The sequence below is a fragment of the Myxine glutinosa genome, chromosome 1, assembly GCF_964187855.1.
Source record: "Myxine glutinosa chromosome 1, kmMyxGlut1.1, whole genome shotgun sequence".
Classification (NCBI taxonomy): Eukaryota; Metazoa; Chordata; class Myxini; order Myxiniformes; family Myxinidae; genus Myxine; species Myxine glutinosa.
In genome coordinates this window covers 361,404,369-361,430,058 of record NC_136261.1, presented here as the reverse complement: position 1 = coordinate 361,430,058, position 25,690 = coordinate 361,404,369, and the positions used below count along the sequence as shown (strand labels likewise).

General features: G+C 44.9%; 1 protein-coding gene across 2 annotated transcripts in view; it reads right to left on the bottom strand.

Annotated features, from left to right (window-relative positions):
* The window catches only part of LOC137413198 (15-hydroxyprostaglandin dehydrogenase [NAD(+)]), a 519,074-nt gene that overhangs the window by 463,169 nt on the left and 30,215 nt on the right, over positions 1-25,690 (bottom strand). Inside the window, exons 6-7 of one of the 2 annotated variants that reach the window (XR_013621825.1) lie at positions 9,517-9,676; positions 8,419-8,874 (exon numbers count right to left, since the gene is read on the bottom strand). The exons of the other annotated variant lie outside the window; for it this stretch is intronic. The gene's annotated coding sequence lies outside the window, so the exon portion shown is untranslated. Of the gene's footprint in view, positions 1-8,418; positions 8,875-9,516; positions 9,677-25,690 lie in introns of those variants that run through there. 2 annotated transcript variants of the gene reach the window in all.

Sequence of the window (25,690 nt, the reverse complement as noted above, 5' to 3'; positions counted from 1 at the left end):
GGAGCATGGAATGAAGGTATTGGAAAGGGTGTTGGAGAGGAGGATAAGGAAGAAAGTGAAGATCGACGAAATGCAGTTTGGATTTATGCCAGGAAGAGGAACGACAGACGCGCTTTTCATTGTGAGGCAGTTGCAGGAGAAGTACATGGAGAAAAGGAAGAAGTTGTTTCTTGGGTTTGTTCATCTGGAGAAAGCATTCGATAGGGTTCCACGCAAAGTATTGACATGGGCATTGAGGAAGTTCGGAGTGGAGGAATGGTTGATAAGATTAGTGATGGCAATGTACAAAAGAGCGTGCACAGCTGTAAGGACGAAGGACGGGAACAGTGGTGAGTTTGAGGTGAAGGTGGGAGTGCATCAGGGGTCGGTACTAAGTCCACTACTATTTGTAGCTGTGATGGAGGTGCTGGCTCAGAACGTAAAGGAGGGTTTACCATGGGAGTTGTTGTATGCAGATGATCTGGTGTTGATTGCGGAAAGTATGGATGGACTGAAGGAAAAGCTGAACAAGTGGAAGGAATGTATGGAGACAAAAGGTCTGAAGGTGAATATCAGAAAGACAAAGGTGATGGCAAGTGGTAAAGCATGTGGTGAGGTGGAAAGAACTGGGAAGTGGCCATGTGCTGTGTGCAGGAAGGGTGTCGGAGTGAACTCCATTCAATGTACAATGTGCGCTGAGTGGGTTCATCAAAAATGTAGTGGTCTGAGAGGGTCATTAACCAGTGTGGCAGCTACATTCAAATGCAAGGTGTGCACAGAGGGAGCTGCAGATGGAGGAAATGTTGAGTTGGATCTTGGAGACGGCGTGAAGCTGGAAGGTGTGAAAACATTTTGCTACCTCGGAGACATGCTGAATGGAGAAGGTGGATCAGACTCGGCAACGGTTGCTTGAGTGAGATGTGCATGGAAGAAGTTTCGGGAACTGAGTGGCGTGCTGATGAGGAGGGGAGTGTCGTTGAAGCTGAAGGGAAAGGTGTATGCTGCATGTGTGAGAAGTGTTGTGATTTATGGGAGCGAGACATGGGTAATGAACGTAGAGCAGCAACGAAGGCTGGAAAGGGTGGAAATGCGAATGGTTCGATGGATGTGCGGAGTATCGTTGAGAGAGAGGAAGACAAATGATGAATTGTGAAAGATGATGGGAATAGAGCCTGTGATTGATGCTGTGAAGAGGAACAGGTTGAGATGGTTTGGTCATGTGTTGAGGAAGGATGAAAGTGACTGGTTGAGAAGAGTGATGAAAATGAATGTAGAAGGAAGTAGAGGACGGGGAAGACCGGCCTTAAAATGCATGTTGTTGTGTTGTTGGTTCACCAGACAATGACGCTGACATGAACGAGCAGCAGTTCCCAAACGGAGAACCATGAATTCCCAAGCGAAATCCAGGACACACATGAGAACCAGGCTAACGGCTGGTGCGAGGTGAAAATGGCTGGTGTGAGGTGAAATGGCGGGCGGGCCCGTAATGGAGGCGTACCGGCTCTCCCGCGATGATTCACTTTCGAAACCAACAGCAAAACCCGTCATGCAGGTTTATCTGCCCCAGCAATAACGACACTGTCACAGGAATCCCTTTCCCGGGGAAACCAATATTCGCTCGTGACCAACATCTACCAGCGTCCGCTCAACACCTCGAAGCAGATCGGCATTTCTTTCCCGATCTCACTTGATCCGCTCCAGCCTCTTCTTCTTCTTCCGGGTTCTCCCGATCGATTTCATTTTTCTTTTGAAACACGAATTTTTACCTTTGAAGACAATTATCTCCATTTCACTCAAACTGTAACAATAATAGTACATGAAACTAAAAATGCTTCAAGTGGATGACAACCACAAAGGCGGAAGTGACGAATCCGTAACACTCCCCACCCTCAAGAAAGAAAGTTTGAACATTGTGAAAACTTTCTTTTCATGCAAAAACCCTCTTTAACAAACAAAAGTAAAACTCACACCCAAAACTACCAATCAACCTATGGCTGATCAACTCATGTGAGCAACAATAACTAATATTCCCCAGAAGAAAGCAACAAAACTTCCAACCAACCTACAGGAATTTTCAAACTTAGTTCACTCTGGATAAAGCATCGGCAACGACATTGTCCCTGCCCTTTACATGTTCAATTTCCAAGTTGAACTCCTGCAAAGACAAAATCCATCTCATCAACCTCTGATTTTTATTTTTCATTTTTTAAATGAAGGTTAAGGGGTTGTGATCAGTGAAGACTTTTAACTCTGGATTCTCTTGCACTCCGACTACAGGCACGACAGGTGAGACAGGACCCAATTTTTTCCCAGGCTTCCTCTCATAATATTTTTTTCAGTCGGTTGACATGACACAGCTGCTGCTTTTTCCGTCGGTCGGGAGTTGTCACCACGTAATCGGTTTCATTAACCCTCCTTTCGATTGCATTGGGACCAAAATACCTAGCCTGTAGTGGCTGACCTAGAACAGGAAGCAACACTAACACCCGGTCCTCAGGACTGAAATTTCTTGTCATGTCTCACTTTCATTTTATCCTGTGTCACTTTCAAGTTTCCTCTCGCAACTTCACAAGCCTTTGCCAATCTGTGCCTAACCGTTGACACATACTCTACCACTGTTGACTGCGACTCCTCCTGTAGCCACTGTTCTTTCACCAATTTCAGTGGTCCTCGAACAGTGTGTCCAAACACATGTTCAAAAGGACTGAATCCCCATGACTCCTGAACAGATTCACTCGTAGCAAACAACAATAAGGGTATTCCCTCATCCCAATCCTTGTCACATTCAGCACAGTACGTTCTGATCATATTCTTCAATGTCTGGTGAAACCTTTCGAAGGCCCCTTGGCTCTCGGGATGGTAAGTACTTGATCTTACTTGCTCCACTCCCAAAAGGTGTACCACTTGCTGAAAAAGCATTGACGTGAAATTGGAACCCTGATCAGAGTGGATGACCTTAGGTAGGCCAACCAAAGTGAAAAATTTAATCAAGGCCTTTGCAATAATTGCCGCAGTAATTTTCCTAAGAGGCACTGCTTCTGGGAACCTCGTGGAAGCGCACATGATGGTCAGCAAATACTGATGTCCAGCCTTAGTTTTAGGTAAAGGGCCTACACAGTCAATAATGACATGGCTGAATGGCTCTTCAAAAGCTGGAATTGGTTTTAAAGGTGTGGATGGGACTTTCTGATTAGGTTTTCCCATCAGCTGGCAAGAATGGCAAGATGTACAGAACTCCGCCACATCACGTCGCAATCCTGGCCAGAAAAAATGTACCAAAATTCTGTCACATGTCTTGTTCACTCGAAGGTGCCCGGCCAAAGGTGTCTCATGTGCCAAACTCAATATCTCCTTCCGGTACGGCTGTGGCAGCACAATTTGGTAATGAACTTTCCACTCGTCATTTGCTGGCACCTCCGGTGGTCTCCATTTTCTCATGAGTATTTCCCCTTTCATGAAGTAACCAACAGGTATCTTCATCGCCTCTTCCTCTGTAATGGTTTTACCAATCAAACTCCGGAGCTCCGAATCTCTGTGTTGTTCTTCAACAAGTCTCTTTCGGACAAGCACCGTTTGTTCAGCCTCGCTCCCAGATGTCTCCGACGGACACTCCATTTTCTCTTTTGGTCCAGATGCCACCTTTTCCTTAGGTTCATTGATGTCACTCCCTTGCCTATTACCTCTTCCAGACTTTTCCTCCAATATCTCTATGGAACCCAAATCCACATCACCTTCCTTCTCCTTCTCTTCAGAGCACTTCCTACCCATAGCACGAGTCACTGCACAGGATTGAAAGATACCCGGAATCTCCTGCTCTAACTGTGCTGTGTTATTTTCCATACTGGGCTTTTCAACCAACATCGGATTACCAGAAACTCGACCCCCGGCCAAATCATTCCCAATAATAAAAGAAATTCCCTCTACAGGAAGAGTGGCTTGTAACCCCACAGTGACCGGTCCTGACACCAACTCAGACTTTAAATGGATGACATGAAGAGGAGCTTTAACATAGCCACCAACCCCCTGTAAGAGAACACTAACCCCCGTTGCAGTCTTCTCCGACAATGGCAAAATGCCCTCAAGCATCAAAGATTGATGTGCTCCTGTGTCCCTCAATACCCTAACAGGTCTCTGGTTCGTTAAGTCCCCATCCAGTGACACAAACCCCTCAGAAATAAAAGGTTTGTAACCCTCTTGGACAAGGTCATTCTGTGATGCCGTAACTTTGGCACGGGAACCTTCACAAGGCACTGTCCTCCAAGGACGATTTCTCGCATTGGCCAACGCATTCGGAGTTGCACTAGTCTGACTCCGATCCTGATTTTTCCTTTTCAGGGCGTAACATTGGGACATCAAATTCCCAGGTTTCTCGCAAAAAGCGCAAGTAGGCCCGGAGGAAAAACTCGTGGTCTGCCTTGGGCCCCCCGGAAGATAGGTCTGCCTTGGAACTGTCGTCTTCTGATCCCTAAAAGTCGCGGTATCAGATTTTTCCCCATAGTCCTCTCGGCCGCCTCCATGAAAATTTGTTCAGTGAACCTGATTTACCGTAACTCCCCAGGCTAACTCTAGACGGGAAGTTAGGTTTGTGGAACCCCATCTGGTGTGTCAAGGCATAGTCATCTGCCACTGTTGCTGCCTCATACAACTCCGGTACCTTTTTTCATCCAGATGCACTTTAATGTCCACGTGGACACACTGTTTGAATTCCTCCACCAAGATCAATTGTCGTAAACGGTTGAAGTCTTTCCAAATCTCCTTCGAGTCACACCACCTATCAAACATAGTTTCCTTCATTCTGGCAAACTACACATGGGTCTCACTCTCCCTGTTCCTGGCATTCCTAATTTTTTGTCGGTAAGCTTCAGGGACCAATTCATAGGCTTTGAGAATGGCTTTCTTCACTATCTCATAATCTGCACATTGGTCAATCGGTAAAGCCGAATAGATATCTTGAGCTTTACCCACCAGAACACTTTGTACTAAAATAGTCCAGGACCCCACAGGCCATTTAAACATTTGAGCCACCTTCTCAAAGTGTAAAAAGAACTTGGCTACCTCCTTTTCATTGAAGGGTGGAACCAGCCTCACATGCCTACCAACATCCCAAGAGTTCTGACTGGTTGTCGAACTAGCCGGCATGGATACTACTTCTCTCCGTTCCCCCAGTAATTCAAGCTCCTTGAGTTTAAGTTCCCTCTGATACTCCATGTCCCGTTCTTCAATTCCCTTTCGGCTCTCCTTTCCTCTCCTCTTTCCTCGGCTCTTCTCTCCTCGAGTTCGAGTTCCTGTTCTGCTCTTTCTTTTTCGGCTCTCCTTTCCTCTGCTCTTTCCTTTTCTGCTTTCCATTCACACTCTTTTAAACTTTCCTGGCTCTGCAGTTGCATCTCCATTTTCCAGAGCTCCAGATTTCCTTTTTCCTCTGGTAACCAATCCAAGGCTACCTCTTCCCATGTTCCTTGGCCCACTAGAGATTCTACCACCAATGTCTGAATCTCTGCTTTCTTCAGACTAACTCGGACCTCCAAGTTACAATATTTGGCCAATATCACGAGTTCTGATCTTTTTAACACCTGGAACTGTGCCTCGTTAGGGGACGTCGCAAAATTTTCTACGTCAAACACCATGGTGACTATTAGTTAGCACCTGTTAACCTTCTCACAAAAAAATTACAAATTTTTCAGAAATACAAATTTGGGAATGTTAGAAAATTCCAAATTTGGGAATTTGGGGAATGTTAGGGAATTCTATCCTGGATGAGCCCCCAATTTCTGTTACGTGCTCCTCCCCAAACCCCTGTCACGGTGTACCTTCGAGCCCCGAAAGGAGTCACGGCAGAAAGATGTGTTATTATGTGTGCCAATGACCAATGGTGAAACCACACCAATCAATCGATACCAAAAACCAAGTATTGTATTAATATCACACAATAATAACAACTTGCACAAGTACAATAAAACTTCAATTGCACAACAAACACCATATAATTCCAAAGATGGTACCACCAGTTTATTAACTCAATAACTCACGGTACTCCACGTGAGCGAACTGTAACACCCCCAAAGTCACTGTCACGACACCAGGTCGAAGTAGATCCACGCACTGGGGATCACAAGAAAAAAGGTCGCACCGAGACCTGAACCCAGGACGGCCGACAGTCGACGCTGCAGAAGAGCCGCTTGGTGAGGTGTCGGGCCGACGTCGGTCAGGCAAAAGTTCACCCAAAAGGCGACTGGGAATTCACACCTTCGGTTCACCAGACAATGGCGCTGACATGAATGAGCAGCAGTTCCCAAGCGGAGAATCGCGAATTCCCAAGCGAAATCCACGACACACACGAGAACCAGGCTAACGGCTGGTGCGAGGTGAAAATGGCTGGTGTTCGGTGAAATTGCGGGCGGACCCAAAATGGAGGCGTTCCGGCTCTCCCGCGATGATTCACTTTCGGAACCAACAGCAAAACCCGTCACGCAGGTTTATCTGCCCCAACAATAACGACACTTTCACAGGAATCCCTTTCCCAGGGAAACCAATATTCGCTCGTGACCAACGTCCACCAGCATCCTCTCGACACCTCGAAGCAGATCGGCCTTTCTTTCCCGATCTCACTTGATCCGCTCCAGCCTCTTCTTCTTCTTCTTCTTCTTCCGGTTTCTCCCGATCCATTTCGTTTTTCTTTTGAAACACTAATTTTTACCTTTGAAGACAGTTATCTCCATTTCACTCAAACTGTAACAATAATAGTACATGAAACTAAAAATGCTTCAAGTGGATGACAACCACAATGACGGAAGTGACGAATCCGTAACAGTACATACAAACTTTTTTGGGATTATTGATCTATGGGATGTCTAGAACGATATAAGAGAGGGTGTCAGACAGGTACTGGTACCAGACTTTGAAAATCCAAGATGGCCACCACTGAATCGCACAAATCTACTTATTCTCATATCTTCACAATTAGATATGATAAAATTATGAATGAAAAGTCTTTTTACATGTTTTCAGGCATACGGAATCCAATGCTATCATTATTTAGTCAATAAATTACAAATACATTAAGATGTTGGCCTTGTGAGAAACTAATACCTTTTTTGGCCTTATTAGAATATGGTATCAGTTTAATGAATGTGTTTTTACGGCGTAGTCCATAGGGCATTGCCGTCTAGAACAGCGTTTGTCTGTCCGTATGTATTGCCCACAAAGTACACCAGTCAGCTGAGGATCTGGTCACATGACAGGGGCACAGCGTTTAGTAACCATTACAGTTGCATATTTTACTAAAAGGAAATATAATAACCTTATGTGGAATTGATGGGGTCCCAGCAGGTGTCATAATGTAGGTAGAAGGTTTCATAAATTCCTCAATACAATTATAATTTTGAAATGCGATTGACACGGACCTTGCTCCCAAATCCGGAAGTGAACGGTTGATGACGATTCGCTGGTTTGATAGTATCTCACTACAATCACGATTTAACATTATATTTTGATATATTAATACTATAGCATTAATTTGTGATTGGAATGACGATGATGCTGTTTGGAATGAAAATATCGAGAACGTGCTGTCATTGCCTGGTCTTGGTTCTTTTATATAGGCAATAGTTGAAGACAGTGATGTCTTGGCACCTCAATGCTACTTCTTCAAAACATACAACAAAGGTGATCAGGTATCAGATACAATCGTCCAGAGCAAACGGATTCACAGAATCATTGACGCAAGTAAGAAGAAGGGTGATTCTCCACACATTGAATTAGAACAACTACAGCAGAATGAGAAATTAACAATATAATGTCACAGGTCATGTGTATCGACATACACATCCTGCCAACATGTAAGAAGATCACTGAAAAAGCATTGGATCAGTGATCAACTCCGTCGGTCTCACAGCGAACCTCACATTACAAGGAATAAATTGGACTTGAGTGGGACATTTGACATCAAGAGGAACTGTTTGATTTGTGGTGCTGCATGTCTGGAGAAGAACCCAAAGAATCTTGCACACTGGAAAAAGTCGTTCTGTGCCGGACAGCAGATCGACCTGGACAGAAAACTTGCAACGTGTACTGAGTATAGTGATCGATTAGAAAATGAGGTGAGAACAAGAGTTTCTGCCACACAATCAGATCTGGATTGAATGTATCACCAGCACTGTTGCACATCATTCATAAGCAAATGAAACATCCAATCCAAACTGCCAAGTCAAGTACAGCCACTGCAGCCAATACCCAGGATGAATCATTTCTGCATGTTGTTTCCGAAATTATTGATAACCTCGGTCGTATGTGGACATCCGTTGAAACACACTTTATCAAGATGTGAGCTTGCTGCAAAACTTATAGGACATGAGCCAGAGAAAATTTGAGTATCAACTTGGGGGACTAATTCCCACCATGATTTTTAGTTACACCCCTGTATGTGTATGAAAATGAATGATGGACGTTTCAAATGAGTCGTTTAATGACATTTTGGAAGCCATCTTTAAAAATGGAAGTGTGGAAAAAAAACAAGAAGAGGAAGTGTGACAGCGAGTCAGAACAACTCTTTCATTTTTCAGATGTACAAGTATAATTTCAAGGTCACAGAAGACCTGTCACCAGGCCCAGATGTGTTTGGGGCAGGGCGTGCAATCCGTGCATTATACGTTCATTATGTCTCACACTTCACAAAAAACATGACACACACACACACACACACACACACACACACACACACACACACACACACACACACACACACACACACACACACACACACACACACTATCCATTTATAGTAGAAGCTCAGGGAATTGCACCAACTCCGCTCCTGTGGAGGCCACCACCTTCAAAGCAGATCCATTCAGGCTCTTATCCTCCACTAACCTCATGCAGGCCTCAGCTACTGTTCTTGGCCTGTCAGAAACACGGTTGGACAGGGGATGTTATCCATTCATGGGAACAGGATTGAACAAAACAACTACAGGCTAGGCTATTGATCACAAAATAAATGTGTTCATATTCCTGTTGTGGAGGATCATCACATTGGTCGAAATGTGAGATAACAAACACAAGGCCAGTGAAAGGACACTTGAAATAATAGGCTGGCAGGAAGGCCTAGTGGTATGTGTACTCGCCACTGAGATATATTGTCTGCATTTGAATTTTGACCCAGCTATAAACTGTCATCCTTGTGTTTCGCACGCAAGGCAAAAAACCGACATGTGAGCCATCGCTCATTTGGATGAGAAACAAGGTGTCCCATCTGGACATTAAATAGCCTGCAGTGTCGCACATTGTGGGGAGTTATCCGTTGCACTCTGGCAAATTTCAAATTATTGTGCCATGTCTCAGAGATGATGCAACGAAGTAATCTCAGAAATGATGCAGGCTGAACTGAAAATTGAATTCCTGGTCCAATATGCATACAATAACGATAACAACACAATAATGACATGAGATATCTGCCTTAGATGTGAATAACAAACATTTCCAAACCAATGAACAGCAGTCTTTTGCATAACAGTCATTGCACTCCAGGATCAATTGGTTGCTCACTCAAGTTTCTCATCCCCAAAAAATTGGTTGAAGACTTGCAGATTGCCCAGAGCACATCCAGGGCCCTTGGCTGAGATAGAGGTTTGAAGCATTGGGGTGTCTGTCGCCGAGGGGCAGAGCAGGTTTACACGCACTTTGACCCTTCTTCCTTATTGAAGGCCTGTAAATAAAGTATTTGAGTTAAAAACAATATACTCTAGTAGCTCATGGTGGTGTTGTATGCAATTGTATGGCCAGAGCTAAACTCTTCAGGAATCCACTAATTGAAGGTCCAGGAACAATATTTGATTGGTTACACATTTCCCATTGCGGGCGAAATGGGTGAAATGACCACGCCCTTTTTGCGCGAAGTACTACCATCCGCCGTGACTGTATCTCCAGAACGGTTGGACATAGGAGGTTGCCTGACCACTCAAAATGTGCGGAATGGCCACATTATGAGGGGTCAGTAATACATTGTCATATCCAAAAGTCAATGGTTTTTAAGATAATTGCCAAAAACCGATTTCAGCATGTTACGCACCACAATTATTCCTATTGTTCCTGTTCCTATTGTTCAATTACTTGATTCCTGAATAGAAAAGTCTAGCAACAATCTGCATAAAAAACTACAATGAACCCTAATTTAGATGTTTATTGTTTGTTTCATGGCAAGACAAAATTACACAGATCGCGAGTAGGGCTCTTTTCCTAGCTTCACAGCAACAATGAGTGCACTCCAGGATCCACTGAAGTTTGATGTTACAAATAAGTCATTTGTACCCATCCTTCCATATGTCGCAACCGAAATGGACACAATATTTACATCCATGATTAACTTTCAGGATGTCTTGAAACAAAAGAATGCCGTGTCAGGGGCATTGTGGTCTGATGAAGGGGTGTATACAATCGCCAAGGAAATCCAGCTGTTGAAGCCAGATCAGTTTGGTAACATATTCCTTGGAATGGGACCTTTTCACATGGAGAAGATTGTCATCGCTTGCCTTGGGAAGTTTTTAGGCTGTATCGGTATTGATCTGGCTTTGATTGAGACTGAAGCCTTTGGCAAGCTTGTTGTAGAGAATAGTGTCATGACTGGAGGTCACTATTGCAAAGGCAAGGAGGCAATGAGTCTTGTATCAGAGGTGATGACAGTTCTTATGTTTGAGCAGTTTCAAGCTGACCAGGACAGTACTAGTTGTGAATTAGACCAGCAAATAGAGACCATGGAAACTAAGATGCAGCAGGCTTTAGATGTTGACCATGCAGAGTTCAGAGAGATTTGGGAAGAAAGCAAGATCTTACACGCAGACTTGAAGAAGTCTTTCACAGAATGGAAAGAAACGGCCTGTACTGAGAATGTGAGGTACTCGCTTGTTTCTGGATGAGCTGTATCCTATCCTGAGAGATCTGACACACTCTATTCAGCAAGGCGATTAGCATCTTTTCGTTTCAGCTGTGCGGAGGTGCATGCCTTTGTTCTTCGGGTTTGGCCGGACAAACTATTGCAGATGGGGTACGCTGTTCCTTGAAGATTGCCTAGACATACAAAGGAAGTTCCCGGGTATCTACCGATGCTTTACAGATGGTGGATGGGTGATGTACCACACTCTCCGACAAGGCAGTGCAGTAGGATTTGACATGGCTCTCGAGAAGTGTTACAATAAACCCGCCAAGGTTGCTGGAGGTATCATTGGGATGACTAGACAGAAAGAAGCAGTAGCCTTATGGAATCTCCTAAAGCATGAGAAAGATCTTCATGTGGCACAGCTGCTGGAATGGTGTAACTTGGGAGACAAAGATGACAGTGAACTGAGCCTACACCATGAGTTCAATCCAAATTCTACGAAGATTGGCCATGATCGTGCGAAGACGCTTCTGGATTACATAAAATCCATCAACAATCCGTTCGGCGCTGGAATCAGACTTCAGAACATCTCTACTGAAGCTGACATACCCCAGGAGGTTGTTGACGGATTACTTAAATGCCTGGAAATTGGTGAGAAGAGTTATCAAGAGTTTGTTGAGACCAGATTTCAGGATAAGGAGAAGCACCGACATGATACAATCCCTACCAACCGCAAGACTGTTTTCGTGAAACATACTCCGCCCACAGCGAATAAATCGATGGCGAAAAAGGATGCTGCAGAAACGATTAGGTACATTGACTATGCTAGAGAAAGAGGGTACAGCATGCTAGAACTCCTGAAGTATGAATTGACCAGCACATCCCAGTTCCTCACCACTGAATGTAAAGATGGCATCAAATTGAAGAAGCCCGATAAAGCCCCCTTAACCAGGGAACTTGTCAGTCAACTTCCACAGGAGACGAGGAATGTAAAGAGTGACGCTCAGATGACAATAGTGGACTTCATGGCACTTGTGCGTAAACTAGCGATGAAAAAGATGGGCCTTCACACATTCGGGGAATTGGCTGAGAGTCTTTCCAACAGCATTCTTGCTACAGGCTCCAAATCCACAAGAATAGACATTATATTTGATGTTTATCTAAAAGCATCAATCAAGCAAATGGAACAGGCACAGAGAAGTTCTTCAGAACAAATCACTATCACCATTAGGTCTGACAATCAGAAACTCCCTGTCGATCTTGCTATGTTCTGGAGCTCAATGTTGAACAAAGTTCGGCTGCAGGAGTATGTCTTCAAGTGGATGCTGCAGAATGTCGAATCGGACAAGGAGATCTTCTTTGGAGGAGTATATGGGGGTGAATGCAGGAAACTGGTAGCTGGCATTGAAACACAGATCACAGAGCTCTCAAGCAACCAGGAAGAAGCCGACGACAGAATCATGTTCCATATTAATGATGGTGTTGTGAAACACGGGGTTCAATCAGTATTGGTTGACTCACCTGACACAGATGTCTTTATCAACCTCATCTTCCACTTCAACAAAACCTGGCAACTACAAAAGCTGTACGTGAAGCTTGGTAACCGGAAAACAAAGAAAACTGTACCAGTCCACCTGTTGGTTGATCAACTGGACAACGGTTTGGTGTCGTGTCTCCCAGCCATTCATGCTCTCAGCGGTTGCGACAGTACCAGCAAGGTGGGTCCAAAGCTGTCTGGCCTGAAAGCATCCATGGATCTCTCCCTACTGGAAGGGTTTGGTGAAGAAGAACTGTCACCACAGATGACAAGCAATGCTGAAAAGTTCCTTGTGTCTGGGTTAAAGAAGACCGACTGTTCCACTTTCGATGAATATCGATGGGAGCAGTACCACAACTCCAAGAAAGAACTTGACTTCAACCAGCTTATGTGCTGTTCATCAACGATACAAGAACACATAAAGCGAGCATATTTGCAGTGTAAGATGTGGTTGCAAGCCCCAACTCCTGCAGTCACCAAACCAGATCCACTCCAGTATGGGTATGAAGCAACGGATGTTGGCATAACACCAGTGATTCTGCCAGTATCGTGCAGGCCCGATGACCTGCCCCCTCCATGCAAATGCCCAACATCATGTATGAGTTCCAAAACGTGCACTTGCAGAAAAAGGAACATAAATTGTGTGACGTTTTGTGGCTGTAGTAAAGCCAAAAAGTGTAGAAATCCAAATAATTAAATTCCAAAATAGGAACAATACGCAAAAGGTACAACAGGGACAATATGATAAAGTGTCATACATATGTTGTGGCCTTGGTGGTATTGTATAATTGTGGTGCGTAACATGCTGAAAACGGTTTTTGGTAATTATCTTAAAAACCATTGACGTTTGGATATGACAATGTATTACTGACCCCCCATAATGTGGCCATTCCGCACATTTTGAGTGGTCAGGCAACCTCCTATGTCCAACGGTTCTAAAGATACAGTCGCGGCGGATGGTAGTACTTCGTGCAAAAAGGGCGTGGTCATTTCACCCATTTCGCCCGCAATGGGAAATGTGTAACCAACCAAATATTGTTCCTGGACCTTCAATTAGTGGATTCCTGAAGAGTTTAGCTCTGGCCATACAATTGCATACAATACCCCCATGAGCTACGACAATAATATTAATGTAAACCAGTAAAACATTTTAAAACAAGAAGGTCACTCGGTACAGCCCACACCTCCACCAGGCTGAACAGTTTACATTTTGTATCCCACTGATAAGCTAGATATGCATTCAGTCCTATACCAAAATCTAATCAGCTCGTCACCGAAACAATTCAACCACCAAATCTGTCCATATCCAGCTCACAGCTAGGATATTTTGAGATACCCAGCTCACAGCTAGGATATTTTGAGATACCCAGCTCACAGCTAGGATATTTTGAGATACCCAGCTCACAGCCAGGATATTTTGAGATATCCAGCTCACAGCCAGGATATTTTGAGATATCCAGCTCACAGCCAGGATATTTTGAGATACCCAGCTCATGGCTCGAATATTTTGACATACCCAGCTCACAGCCAGGATATTTTGAGATACCCAGCCCACAGCCAGGATATTTTGAGATACCCAGCTCACAGCCAGGATATTTTGAGATACCCAGCTCACAGCCAGGATATTTTGAGATATCCAACTCACAGCCAGGATATTTTGAGATATAAAGCTCACAGCCAGGATGTTTTGAGATACCCAGCTCATGGCTCGAATATTTTGAGATACCCAGCTCACAGCCAGGATATTTTGAGATATCCAGCTCACAGCCAGGATATTTTGAGATATACAGCTCACAGTTAGGATATTCTGAGATACCCAGCTCAAAGCCAGGATATTCTGAGATACTGAGCTCACAGCCAGGATATTTTGAGATGTCCAGCTCACAGCCAAGATATTTGGAGATGTCCAGCTCACAGCCAGTATATTCTGAGATACCCAGCTCACAGCCAAGATATTCTGAGATACCCAGCTCACAGCCAGGATATTTTGAGATACCCAGCTCACAGCCAGGATATTTTGAGATACCCAGCTCACAGCCAGGATACTTTGAGATACCCAGCTCACAGCCAGGATATTTTGAGATGCCCAGCTTACAGCCAGGATATTTTGAGATATCCAACGCACAGCCAGGATATTTTGAGATACCCAGCTCCCAGCCAGGATATTTTGAGATCTCCAGCTCATAGTTAGGATATTTTGAGATCTCCAGCTCACAGTTAGGATATTTTGAGATATCCAACTCACAGCCAGGATATTTCGAGATACCCAGCTCACAGCCAGGATATTTTGAGATCTCCAGCTCACAGCCAGGATATTTTGAGATCTCCAGCTCACAGTTAGGATATTTTGAGATATCCAACTCACAGCCAGGATATTTCGAGATACCCAGCTCACAGCCAGGATATTTTGAGATCTCCAGCTCACAGTTAGGATATTTTGAGATATCCAACTCACAGCCAGGATATTTTGAGATACCCAGCTCACAGCCAGGATGTTTTGAGATACCCAACTCACAGCCAGGATATTTTGAGATACCCAGCTCACAGCCAGGATATTTTGAGATACCCAGCTCACAGCCAGGATATTTTGAGATACCCAGCTCCCAGCCAGGATATTTTGAGATACCCAGCTCACAGCCAGGACATTTTGAGATACTGAGCTCACAGCCAGGATGTTTTGAGATACCCAGCTCACAGCCAGGATATTTTGAGATATCCAACTCACAGCCAGGATATTTTGAGATATAAAACTCACAGCCAGGATGTTTTGAGATACCCAGCTCATGGCTCAAATATTTTGACATACCCAGCTCACAGCCAGGATATTTTGAGATATAAAGCTCACAGCCAGGATATTTTGAGATCTCCAGCTCACAGTTAGGATATTTTGAGATATCCAACTCACAGCCAGAATGTTTTGAGATACCCAACTCACAGCCAGGGTATTTTGAGATACCCAGCTCACAGCCAGGATATTTTGAGATACCCAGCTCACAGCCAGGATATTTTGAGATACCCAGCTCACAGCCAGGATATTTTGAGATCTCCAGCTCACAGTTAGGATATTTTGAGATCTCCAGCTCACAGTTAGGATATTTTGAGATCTCCAGCTCACAGCCAGGATATTTTGAGATCTCCAGCTCACAGTTAGGATATTTTGAGATCTCCAGCTCACAGTTAGGATATTTTGAGATATCCAACTCACAGCCAGGATATTTTGAGATACCCAGCTCACAGCCAGGATGTTTTGAGATACCCAACTCACAGCCAGGATATTTTGAGATACCCAGCTCACAGCCAGGATATTTTGAGATACCCAGCTCACAGCCCAGATATTTTGAGATATCCAACTCACAGCCAGGATATTTTAAGATACCCAGCTCACAGCCAGGATATTTTGAGATACCCAGCTCCAAGCCAGGATATTTTGAGATCTCCAGCTCACAGTCAGGATATTTTGAGATCTCCAGCTCACAGCCAGGATATTTTGAGATCTCCAGCTCACAGCCAGGATATTTTGAGATACCCAGCTCACAGCCAGGATATTTTGAGATACCCAGCTCACAGCCAGGATGTTTTGAGATACCCATCTCACAGCCAGGATATTTTGAGATACCCAGCTCACAGGCAGGATGTTTTGAGATATCCAACTCACAGCCAGGATATTTTGAGATATAAAGCTCACAGCCAGGATGTTCTGAGATACCCAGCTCATGGCTCGAATATTTTGACATACCCAGCTCACAGCCAGGATATTTTGAGATATACAGCTCACAGTTAGGATATTCTGAGATACCCAGCTCACAGCCAGGATATTCTGAGATGTCCAGCTCACAGCCAGGATATTTTGAGATATCCAGCTCCCAACCAGGATATTTTGAGATCTCCAGCTCCCAGCCTTGATATTTTGAGATCTCCAGCTCACAGTTAGGATATTTTGAGATATCCAACTCACAGCCAGGATATTTTGAGATACCCCGCTCACAGCCAGGATATTTTGAGATATCCAGCTCCCAGCCAGGATATTTTGAGATCTCCAGCTCCCAGCCAGGATATTTTGAGATACCCAGCTCACAGCCAGGATATTTTGAGATATCCAACTCACAGCCAGGATATTTTGAGATCTCCAGCTCACAGTTAGGATATTTTGAGATACCCAGCTCACAGCCAGGATATTTTGAGATCTCCAGCTCACAGTTAGGATATTTTGAGATACCCAGCTCACAGCCAGGATATTTTGAGATCTCCAGCTTACAGTTATGATATTTTGAGATCTCCAACTCACAGCCAGGATATTTTGAGATCTCCAGCTCACAGCCAGGATGTTTTGAGATATCCAGCTCACAGCCAGGATATTTTGAGAAAAACCAGCTCACAGCCAGGGTATTTTGAGATACCCAGCTCACAGCCAGGATATTTTGAGATACCCAGCTCACAGCCAGGATATTTTGAGATCTCCAACACACAGACAGGATATTTTGAGATACCCAGCTCACAGCCAGGATATTTTGAGATATCCAGTTCACAGCCAGGATATTTTGAGATATCCAACTCACAGCCAGGATATTTTGAGATATCCAGCTCACAGCCAGGATATCTTGAGATACCCAGCTCACAGCCAGGATATTTTGAGATATCCAGTTCACAGCCAGGATATTTTGAGATATCCAATTCACAGCCAGGATATTTTGAGATATCCAGCTCACAGCCAGGATATTTTGCGATACCCAGCTCACAGCCAGGATATTTTGAGATATCCAGCTCACAGCCAGGATATTTTGAGATCTCCAGCTCACAGCCAGGATATTTTGAGATCTCCAGCTCACAGTTAGGATATTTTGAGATACCCAGGTCACAGCCAGGATATTTTGAGATCTCCAGCTCACAGTTAGGATATTTTGAGATACCCAGCTCACAGCCAGGATATTTTGAGATCTCCAGCTTACAGTTAGGATATTTTGAGATCTCCAACTCACAGCCAGGATATTTTGAGATACCCAGCTCACAGCCAGGATGTTTTGAGATACCCAGCTCACAGCCAGGATATTTTGAGATACCCAGCTCACAGCCAGGATATTTTGAGATACCCAACTCACAGCCAGGATATTTTGAGATCTCCAGCTCACAGCCAGGATATTTTGAGATCTCCAGCTCACAGCCAGGATATTTTGAGATACCCAGCTCACAGCCAGGATATTTTGAGATACCCAGCTCACAGCCAGGATATTTTGAGATACCCAACTCACAGCCAGGATATTTTGAGATCTCCAGCTCACAGCCAGGATATTTTGAGATACCCAGCTTACAGCCAGGATATTTTGAGATATTGAGATTTGAGATATCACAACCTGGTGTTGGCTTAGCGGTTAGGGTGCCGGCTTGAGATCCTAGGATCCTAGGTTCGAATCCCGGTCGATCGCTGAATTAACGCCAGGGGGGTTGACTCAGCCTGTCATCCTTCCGAGGTCGGCAAATTGAGTACCAGCTTGCTGGGATGAATGATCACGGTGTGTACCCCGATTTAGAATAAGTACACCGTATCCCTGCGCATCGTAAGAGAGTGACCAAGGGTTGGCGTCAGGAAGGGCATCCGGCCATAAAAACATTGCGTCAAACAGGGAACCATGATTGTCATGGGGCCCGCAAGGCTAACCCCAGCTCTCGCGGGGAAAAATGGCCTTAAAACGATCATTCATACATATTCAACTCACAGCCAGGATATTTTGACTCATGAGATCTCCAACTCACAGCCAGGACATTTTGAGATACCCAACTCACAGCCAGGATGTTTTGAGATATCCAACTCCCAGCCAGGATATTTTGAGATACCCAGCTCACAGCCAGGATATTTTGAGATACCCAGCTCACAGCCAGGATATTTTGAGATACCCAGCTCACAGCCAGGATATTTTGAGATACCCAACTCACATCCAGGATGTTTTGAGATATCCAACTCCCAGCCAGGATATTTTGAGATACCCAGCTCACAGCCAGGATATTTTGAGATACCCAGCTCACAGCCAGGATATTTTGAGATACCCAGCTCACAGCCAGGATATTTTGAGATACCCAGCTCACAGCCAGGATATTTTGAGATACCCAGATCACAGCCTGGATATTTTGAGATACCCAGCTCACAGCCAGGATATTTTGAGATACCCAGCTCACAGCCAGGATATTTTGAGATACCCAGCTCACAGCCAGGATATTTTGAGATACCCAGCTCACAGCCAGGATATTTTGAGATACCCAACTCACAGCCAGGATATTTTGAGATCTCCAGCTCACAGCCAGGATATTTTGAGATACCCAGCTTACAGCCAGGATATTTTGAGATATTGAGATTTGAGATATCACAACCTGGTGTTGGCTTAGCGGTTAGGGTGCCGGCTTGAGATCCTAGGATCCTAGGTTCGAATCCCGGTCGATCGCTGAATTAACGCTAGGGGGGTTGACTCAGCCTGTCATCCTTCCGAGGTCGGCAAATTGAGTACCAGCTTGCTGGGATGAATGATCACGGTGTGTACCCCGATTTAGAATAAGTACACCGTATCCCTGCGCATCGTAAGAGAGTGACCAAGGGTTGGCGTCAGGAAGGGCATCCGGCCATAAAAACATTGCCTCAAACAGGGAACCATGATTGTCATGGGGCCCGCAAGGCTAACCCCAGCTCTCGCGGGGAAAAATGGCCTTAAAACGATCATTCATACATATTCAACTCACAGCCAGGATATTTTGACTCATGAGATCTCCAACTCACAGCCAGGACATTTTGAGATACCCAACTCACAGCCAGGATGTTTTGAGATATCCAACTCCCAGCCAGGATATTTTGAGATACCCAGCTCACAGCCAGGATATTTTGAGATACCCAGCTCACAGCCAGGATATTTTGAGATACCCAGCTCACAGCCAGGATATTTTGAGATACCCAACTCACATCCAGGATGTTTTGAGATATCCAACTCCCAGCCAGGATATTTTGAGATACCCAGCTCACAGCCAGGATATTTTGAGATACCCAGCTCACAGCCAGGATATTTTGAGATACCCAGCTCACAGCCAGGATATTTTGAGATACCCAGCTCACAGCCAGGATATTTTGAGATACCCAGATCACAGCCTGGATATTTTGAGATACCCAGCTCACAGCCAGGATATTTTGAGATACCCAGATCACAGCCAGGATATTTTGAGATACCCAGCTAACAGCCAGAATATTTTGAGATACCCAGCTCACAGCGAGGATATTTTGAGATACCCAGCTCACAGCCAGGATATTTTGAGATACCCAGCTCAAAGCCAGGATATTTTGAGATACCCAGCTCACAGCCAGGATATTTTGAGATACCCAGCTCACAGCCAGGATCTTTTGAGATACCCAGCTCACAGCCAGGATATTTTGAGATCTCCAACTCACAGCCAGGATATTTTGAGATCTCCAGCTCACAGCCAGGATATTTGATACCAAGCTTACAGCCAGGATATTTTGAGATACCCAGCTCACAGCCAGGATATTTTGAGATACCCAGCTCACAGCCAGGATATTTTGAGATACCCAGCTCACAGCCAGGATATTTTGAGATACCCAGCTCACAGCCAGGATATTTTGAGATACCCAACTCACAGCCAGGATATTTTGAGATCTCCAGCTCACAGCCAGGATATTTTGAGATCTCCAGCTCACAGCCAGGATATTTTGAGATACCCAGCTCACAGCCAGGATATTTTGAGATACCCAGCTCACAGCCAGGATATTTTGAGATACCCAACTCACAGCCAGGATATTTTGAGATCTCCAGCTCACAGCCAGGATATTTTGAGATACCCAGCTTACAGCCAGGATATTTTGAGATACCCAGCTCACAACCAGGATATTTTGAGATACCCAGCTCACAGCCAGGATATTTTGAGATACCCAGCTGACAGCCAGGATATTTTGAGATACCCAGCTCACAGCCAGGATATTTTGAGATACCCACCTCACAGCCAGGATATTTTGAGATCTCCAACTCACAGCCAGGATATTTTGAGATACCCAGCTTACAGCCAGGATATTTTGAGATACCCAGCTCACAACCAGGATATTTTGAGATACCCAGCTCACAGCCAGGATATTTTGAGATACCCAGCTCACAACCAGGATATTTTGAGATATCCAACTCACAGCCAGAATGTTTTGAGATACCCAACTCACAGCCAGGGTATTTTGAGATACCCAGCTCACAGCCAGGATATTTTGAGATACCCAGCTCACAGCCAGGATATTTTGAGATACCCAGCTCACAGCCAGGATATTTTGAGATCTCCAGCTCACAGTTAGGATATTTTGAGATCTCCAGCTCACAGTTAGGATATTTTGAGATCTCCAGCTCACAGCCAGGATATTTTGAGATCTCCAGCTCACAGTTAGGATATTTTGAGATCTCCAGCTCACAGTTAGGATATTTTGAGATATCCAACTCACAGCCAGGATATTTTGAGATACCCAGCTCACAGCCAGGATGTTTTGAGATACCCAACTCACAGCCAGGATATTTTGAGATACCCAGCTCACAGCCAGGATATTTTGAGATACCCAGCTCACAGCCCAGATATTTTGAGATATCCAACTCACAGCCAGGATATTTTAAGATACCCAGCTCACAGCCAGGATATTTTGAGATACCCAGCTCCAAGCCAGGATATTTTGAGATCTCCAGCTCACAGTCAGGATATTTTGAGATCTCCAGCTCACAGCCAGGATATTTTGAGATCTCCAGCTCACAGCCAGGATATTTTGAGATACCCAGCTCACAGCCAGGATATTTTGAGATACCCAGCTCACAGCCAGGATGTTTTGAGATACCCATCTCACAGCCAGGATATTTTGAGATACCCAGCTCACAGGCAGGATGTTTTGAGATATCCAACTCACAGCCAGGATATTTTGAGATATAAAGCTCACAGCCAGGATGTTCTGAGATACCCAGCTCATGGCTCGAATATTTTGACATACCCAGCTCACAGCCAGGATATTTTGAGATATACAGCTCACAGTTAGGATATTCTGAGATACCCAGCTCACAGCCAGGATATTCTGAGATGTCCAGCTCACAGCCAGGATATTTTGAGATATCCAGCTCCCAACCAGGATATTTTGAGATCTCCAGCTCCCAGCCTTGATATTTTGAGATCTCCAGCTCACAGTTAGGATATTTTGAGATATCCAACTCACAGCCAGGATATTTTGAGATACCCCGCTCACAGCCAGGATATTTTGAGATATCCAGCTCCCAGCCAGGATATTTTGAGATCTCCAGCTCCCAGCCAGGATATTTTGAGATACCCAGCTCACAGCCAGGATATTTTGAGATATCCAACTCACAGCCAGGATATTTTGAGATCTCCAGCTCACAGTTAGGATATTTTGAGATACCCAGCTCACAGCCAGGATATTTTGAGATCTCCAGCTCACAGTTAGGATATTTTGAGATACCCAGCTCACAGCCAGGATATTTTGAGATCTCCAGCTTACAGTTATGATATTTTGAGATCTCCAACTCACAGCCAGGATATTTTGAGATCTCCAGCTCACAGCCAGGATGTTTTGAGATATCCAGCTCACAGCCAGGATATTTTGAGAAAAACCAGCTCACAGCCAGGGTATTTTGAGATACCCAGCTCACAGCCAGGATATTTTGAGATACCCAGCTCACAGCCAGGATATTTTGAGATCTCCAACACACAGACAGGATATTTTGAGATACCCAGCTCACAGCCAGGATATTTTGAGATATCCAGTTCACAGCCAGGATATTTTGAGATATCCAACTCACAGCCAGGATATTTTGAGATATCCAGCTCACAGCCAGGATATCTTGAGATACCCAGCTCACAGCCAGGATATTTTGAGATATCCAGTTCACAGCCAGGATATTTTGAGATATCCAATTCACAGCCAGGATATTTTGAGATATCCAGCTCACAGCCAGGATATTTTGCGATACCCAGCTCACAGCCAGGATATTTTGAGATATCCAGCTCACAGCCAGGATATTTTGAGATCTCCAGCTCACAGCCAGGATATTTTGAGATCTCCAGCTCACAGTTAGGATATTTTGAGATACCCAGGTCACAGCCAGGATATTTTGAGATCTCCAGCTCACAGTTAGGATATTTTGAGATACCCAGCTCACAGCCAGGATATTTTGAGATCTCCAGCTTACAGTTAGGATATTTTGAGATCTCCAACTCACAGCCAGGATATTTTGAGATACCCAGCTCACAGCCAGGATGTTTTGAGATACCCAGCTCACAGCCAGGATATTTTGAGATACCCAGCTCACAGCCAGGATATTTTGAGATACCCAACTCACAGCCAGGATATTTTGAGATCTCCAGCTCACAGCCAGGATATTTTGAGATCTCCAGCTCACAGCCAGGATATTTTGAGATACCCAGCTCACAGCCAGGATATTTTGAGATACCCAGCTCACAGCCAGGATATTTTGAGATACCCAACTCACAGCCAGGATATTTTGAGATCTCCAGCTCACAGCCAGGATATTTTGAGATACCCAGCTTACAGCCAGGATATTTTGAGATATTGAGATTTGAGATATCACAACCTGGTGTTGGCTTAGCGGTTAGGGTGCCGGCTTGAGATCCTAGGATCCTAGGTTCGAATCCCGGTCGATCGCTGAATTAACGCCAGGGGGGTTGACTCAGCCTGTCATCCTTCCGAGGTCGGCAAATTGAGTACCAGCTTGCTGGGATGAATGATCACGGTGTGTACCCCGATTTAGAATAAGTACACCGTATCCCTGCGCATCGTAAGAGAGTGACCAAGGGTTGGCGTCAGGAAGGGCATCCGGCCATAAAAACATTGCGTCAAACAGGGAACCATGATTGTCATGGGGCCCGCAAGGCTAACCCCAGCTCTCGCGGGGAAAAATGGCCTTAAAACGATCATTCATACATATTCAACTCACAGCCAGGATATTTTGACTCATGAGATCTCCAACTCACAGCCAGGACATTTTGAGATACCCAACTCACAGCCAGGATGTTTTGAGATATCCAACTCCCAGCCAGGATATTTTGAGATACCCAGCTCACAGCCAGGATATTTTGAGATACCCAGCTCACAGCCAGGATATTTTGAGATACCCAGCTCACAGCCAGGATATTTTGAGATACCCAACTCACATCCAGGATGTTTTGAGATATCCAACTCCCAGCCAGGATATTTTGAGATACCCAGCTCACAGCCAGGATATTTTGAGATACCCAGCTCACAGCCAGGATATTTTGAGATACCCAGCTCACAGCCAGGATATTTTGAGATACCCAGCTCACAGCCAGGATATTTTGAGATACCCAGATCACAGCCTGGATATTTTGAGATACCCAGCTCACAGCCAGGATATTTTGAGATACCCAGCTCACAGCCAGGATATTTTGAGATACCCAGCTCACAGCCAGGATATTTTGAGATACCCAGCTCACAGCCAGGATATTTTGAGATACCCAACTCACAGCCAGGATATTTTGAGATCTCCAGCTCACAGCCAGGATATTTTGAGATACCCAGCTTACAGCCAGGATATTTTGAGATATTGAGATTTGAGATATCACAACCTGGTGTTGGCTTAGCGGTTAGGGTGCCGGCTTGAGATCCTAGGATCCTAGGTTCGAATCCCGGTCGATCGCTGAATTAACGCTAGGGGGGTTGACTCAGCCTGTCATCCTTCCGAGGTCGGCAAATTGAGTACCAGCTTGCTGGGATGAATGATCACGGTGTGTACCCCGATTTAGAATAAGTACACCGTATCCCTGCGCATCGTAAGAGAGTGACCAAGGGTTGGCGTCAGGAAGGGCATCCGGCCATAAAAACATTGCCTCAAACAGGGAACCATGATTGTCATGGGGCCCGCAAGGCTAACCCCAGCTCTCGCGGGGAAAAATGGCCTTAAAACGATCATTCATACATATTCAACTCACAGCCAGGATATTTTGACTCATGAGATCTCCAACTCACAGCCAGGACATTTTGAGATACCCAACTCACAGCCAGGATGTTTTGAGATATCCAACTCCCAGCCAGGATATTTTGAGATACCCAGCTCACAGCCAGGATATTTTGAGATACCCAGCTCACAGCCAGGATATTTTGAGATACCCAGCTCACAGCCAGGATATTTTGAGATACCCAACTCACATCCAGGATGTTTTGAGATATCCAACTCCCAGCCAGGATATTTTGAGATACCCAGCTCACAGCCAGGATATTTTGAGATACCCAGCTCACAGCCAGGATATTTTGAGATACCCAGCTCACAGCCAGGATATTTTGAGATACCCAGCTCACAGCCAGGATATTTTGAGATACCCAGATCACAGCCTGGATATTTTGAGATACCCAGCTCACAGCCAGGATATTTTGAGATACCCAGATCACAGCCAGGATATTTTGAGATACCCAGCTCACAGCGAGGATATTTTGAGATACCCAGCTCACAGCCAGGATATTTTGAGATACCCAGCTCAAAGCCAGGATATTTTGAGATACCCAGCTCACAGCCAGGATATTTTGAGATACCCAGCTCACAGCCAGGATCTTTTGAGATACCCAGCTCACAGCCAGGATATTTTGAGATCTCCAACTCACAGCCAGGATATTTTGAGATCTCCAGCTCACAGCCAGGATATTTGATACCAAGCTTACAGCCAGGATATTTTGAGATACCCAGCTCACAGCCAGGATATTTTGAGATACCCAGCTCAAAGCCAGGATATTTTGAGATACCCAGCTCACAGCCAGGATATTTTGAGATACCCAGCTCACAGCCAGGATCTTTTGAGATACCCAGCTCACAGCCAGGATATTTTGAGATCTCCAACTCACAGCCAGGATATTTTGAGATCTCCAGCTCACAGCCAGGATATTTGATACCAAGCTTACAGCCAGGATATTTTGAGATACCCAGCTCACAGCCAGGATATTTTGAGATACCCAGCTCACAGCCAGGATATTTTGAGATACCCAGCTCACAGCCAGGATATTTTGAGATACCCAGCTCACAGCCAGGATATTTTGAGATACCCAACTCACAGCCAGGATATTTTGAGATCTCCAGCTCACAGCCAGGATATTTTGAGATCTCCAGCTCACAGCCAGGATATTTTGAGATACCCAGCTCACAGCCAGGATATTTTGAGATACCCAGCTCACAGCCAGGATATTTTGAGATACCCAACTCACAGCCAGGATATTTTGAGATCTCCAGCTCACAGCCAGGATATTTTGAGATACCCAGCTTACAGCC